The following is a 3775-nucleotide window of genomic DNA, read 5'->3' as shown; positions in this document are numbered from 1 at the left end:
AACGAGGGTCAGCGGAAGGTAAAAAAAAAAAAAAAAAAAAAAAAAAAAAAAAAAAAAAAAAAAAAAAAAAAAAAAAAAAAACCGGAAAAAAAAATCTGAAAAAAAACCGGAAAAAAAATCTGGAAAAAAACTGTGAAAAAAACCGGAGGAGCTTGCCAAAGATGAGGCCATTACGGCTCGCCTTTAGGTGTCCTCCTCGGGATAGCGTCATTTAAAGAACGAGGGTCAGCAGAACGTAAAAAAAAACAAAAAAAAACAAAAAAAAAAAAACCGAAAAAAAAATCTGGAAAAAAACTGTGAAAAAAAACCGGAGGAGCTTGCCAAAGATGAGGCCATTAAGGCTCACCTTTAGGTGTCCTCCTCGGGATAGCGTCATTTAAAGAACGAGGGTCAGCGGAAGGTAAAAAAAAAAAAAAAAAAAAATAGGAAAAAAAATCTGGAAAAAAACTGAGAAAAAAACCGGAGGAGCTTGCCAAAGATGAGGCTATTAAGGCTCACCTTTAGGTGTCCTCCTCGGGATAGCGTCATTTAAAGAACGAGGGTCAGCGGAAGGTAAAAAATAAAAAATAAAAAAATAAAACCGGAAAAAAATCTGAAAAAAAACCGGAAAAAAAATCTGGAAAAAAACTGTGAAAAAAACCGGAGGAGCTTACCAAAGATGAGGCTATTACGGCTCCCCTTTAGGTGTCCTCCTCGGGATAGCGTCATTTAAAGAACGAGGGTCAGCAGAACGTAAAAAAAAAAAAAAAATACCGGAAAAAAAATCTGGAAAATAAAACTGTGAAAAAAAAACCGGAGGAGCTTGCCAAAGATGAGGCCATTACGGCTCGCCTTTCGGTGTCCTCCTCGGGATAGCGTCATTTAAAGAACGAGGCTCAGCAGAACGTAAAAAAAAAAAAAAAAAAAAACCGAAAAAAAAAATATGGAAAAAAAACTGTGAAAAAAACCGGAGGAGCTTGCCAAAGATGAGGCTATTACGGCTCACCTTTAGGTGTCCTCCTCGGGATAGCGTCATTTAAAGAACGAGGGTCAGCAGAACGTAAAAAAAAAAAAAAAAAAAAAAAAAAAAAAAAAAAAACCGGAAAAAAATCTGGAATAAAACAGTGAAAAAAAACCGGAGGAGCTTGCCAAAGATGAGGCCATTATGGCTCGCCTTTAGGTCTTCTCCTCGGGATAGCGTCATTTAAAGAACGAGGGTCAGCAGAAGGAATAAAAAAAAAAAAACGGAAAAAAAATCTAGAAAAAAACTGTGAAAAAAACCGGAGGAGCTTGCCAAAGATGAGGCCATTACGGCTCGCCTTTAGGTGTCCTCCTCGGGATAGCGTCATTTAAAGAACGAGGGTCAGCGGAAGGTAAAAAAAGAAAAAAAAAAAACCGGAAAAAAAATCTGGAAAAAAACTGTGAAAAAAATCGGAGGAGCTTGCCAAAGATGAGGCAATTACGGCTCGCCTTTCGGTGTCCTCCTCGGGATAGCGTCATTTAAAGAACGAGGGTCAGCAGAACGTAAATAAAAAACAAAAAAAAAAAAAAAAAAAAGAACCGGAAAAAAAATGTGGAAAAAAATTGTGAAAAAAACCGGAGGAAATTGCCAAAGATGAGGCCATTACGGCTCGCCTTTAGGTGTCCTCCTCGGGATAGCGTCATTTAAAGAACGAGGGTCAGCAGAACGTAAAAAAAAAAAAAAAAAAAAAAAAAAAAAAACCGGAAAAAAATCTGGAAAAAAACTGTGAAAAAAAACCGGAGGAGCTTGCCAAAGATGAGGCTATTAAGGCTCACCTTTAGGTGTCCTCCTCGGGATAGCGTCATTTAAAGAACGAGGGTCAGCGGAAGGTAAAAAAAAAAAAAAAAAAAAAAAAAAAAAAAAAAAAAAAAAAAAAAAAAAAAAAAACCGGAAAAAAAAATCTGAAAAAAAACCGGAAAAAAAATCTGGAAAAAAACTGTGAAAAAAACCGGAGGAGCTTGCCAAAGATGAGACCATTACGGCTCGCCTTTCGGTGTCCTCGGGATAGCGTCATTTAAAGAACGAGGGTCAGCAGAACGTAAAAAAAAAAAAAAAAAAAAAAAAAAAAAAAAAAAAAAAAAAAAAAAAAAAAAAAAAAACCGGAAAAAAAATCTGGAAAAATACTGTGAAAAAAACCGGAGGAGCTTGCCAAAGATGAGGCCATTACGGCTCGCCTTTAGGTGTCCTCCTCGGGATAGCATCATTTAAAGAACGAGGGTCAGCAGAACGTAAAAAAAACAAAAAAAAACAAAAAAAAAAAACCGGAAAAAAAATCTTGAAAAAAACTGTGAAAAAAAACCGGAGGAGCTTGCCAAAGATGAGGCCATTACGGCTCGCCTTTAGGTGTCCTCCTCGGGATAGCGTCATTTAAAGAACGAGGGTCAGCAGAACGTATAAAAAAAAAAAAAAAAAAAAAAAACCCGAAAAAAAAAACTGTGAAAAAAACCGGAGGAGCTTGCCAAAGATGAGGCCATTAAGGCTCACCTTTAGGTGTCCTCCTCGGGATAGCGTCATTTAAAGAACGAGGGTCAGCGGAAGGTAAAAAAAAAAAAAAAAAAAATAGGAAAAAAAAATCTGGAAAAAAACTGTGAAAAAAACCGGAGGAGCTTGCCAAAGATGAGGCCATTACGGCTTGCCTTTCGGTGTCCTCCTCGGGATAGCGTCATTTAAAGAACGAGGGTCAGCAGAACGTAAAAAAAAAAAAAAAAAAAAAAAAAAAAAAAAAAAAAAAAAAAAAAACCCGGAAAAAAAAAACTGTGAAAAAAACCGGAGGAGCTTGCCAAAGATGAGGCCATTAAGGCTCACCTTTAGGTGTCTTTCTCGGGATAGCGTCATTTAAAGAACGAGGGTCAGCAGAACGTTAAAAAAAAAAAAAAAAAAAAAAAAAAAAAACCGAAAAATAAATCTGGAATAAAACTGTGAAAAAAACCGGAGGAGCTTGCCAAAGATGAGGCCATTACGGCTCGCCTTTAGGTGTCCTCCTCGGGATAGCGTCATTTAAAGAACGAGGGTCAGCGGAAGGTAAAAAAAGAAAAAAAAAAAACCGGAAAAAAAAATCTGGAAAAAAACTGTGAAAAAAATCGGAGGAGCTTGCCAAAGATGAGGCAATTACGGCTCGCCTTTCGGTGTCCTCCTCGGGATAGCGTCATTTAAAGAACGAGGGTCAGCAGAACGTAAATAAAAAAAAAAAAAAAAAAAAAGAACCGGAAAAAAAATGTGGAAAAAAACTGTGAAAAAAACCGGAGGAGATTGCCAAAGATGAGGCCATTACGGCTCGCCTTTAGGTGTCCTCCTCGGGATAGCGTCATTTAAAGAACGAGGGTCAGCAGAACGTAAAAAAAAAAAAAAAAAAAAAAAAAAAAAAAAAAAAAAAAAAAAAAAAAAAAAACCGGAAAAAAAAATCTGGAAAAAAACTGTGAAAAAAAACCGGAGGAGCTTGCCAAAGATGAGGCTATTAAGGCTCACCTTTAGGTGTCCTCCTCGGGATAGCGTCATTTAAAGAACGAGGGTCAGCGGAAGGTAAAAAAAAAAAAAAAAAAAAAAAAAAAAAAAAAAAAAAAAAAAAACCGGAAAAAAAAATCTGAAAAAAAACCGGAAAAAAAATCTGGAAAAAAACTGTGAAAAAAACCGGAGGAGCTTGCCAAAGATGAGACCATTACGGCTCGCCTTTCGGTGTCCTCCTCGGGATAGCGTCATTTAAAGAACGAGGGTCAGCAGAACGTAAAAAAAAAAAAAAAAAAAAAAAAAAAAAAAAAAAAAACCGGAAAAAAAATC

This window comes from Arachis ipaensis, chromosome B7, assembly GCF_059453495.1.
Source record: "Arachis ipaensis isolate K30076 ecotype BB chromosome B7, ASM5945349v1, whole genome shotgun sequence".
Taxonomy (NCBI): domain Eukaryota; kingdom Viridiplantae; phylum Streptophyta; class Magnoliopsida; order Fabales; family Fabaceae; genus Arachis; species Arachis ipaensis.
The sequence above is the reverse complement of the archived record's forward strand: the minus strand, read 5'-3'. Positions refer to the sequence as shown.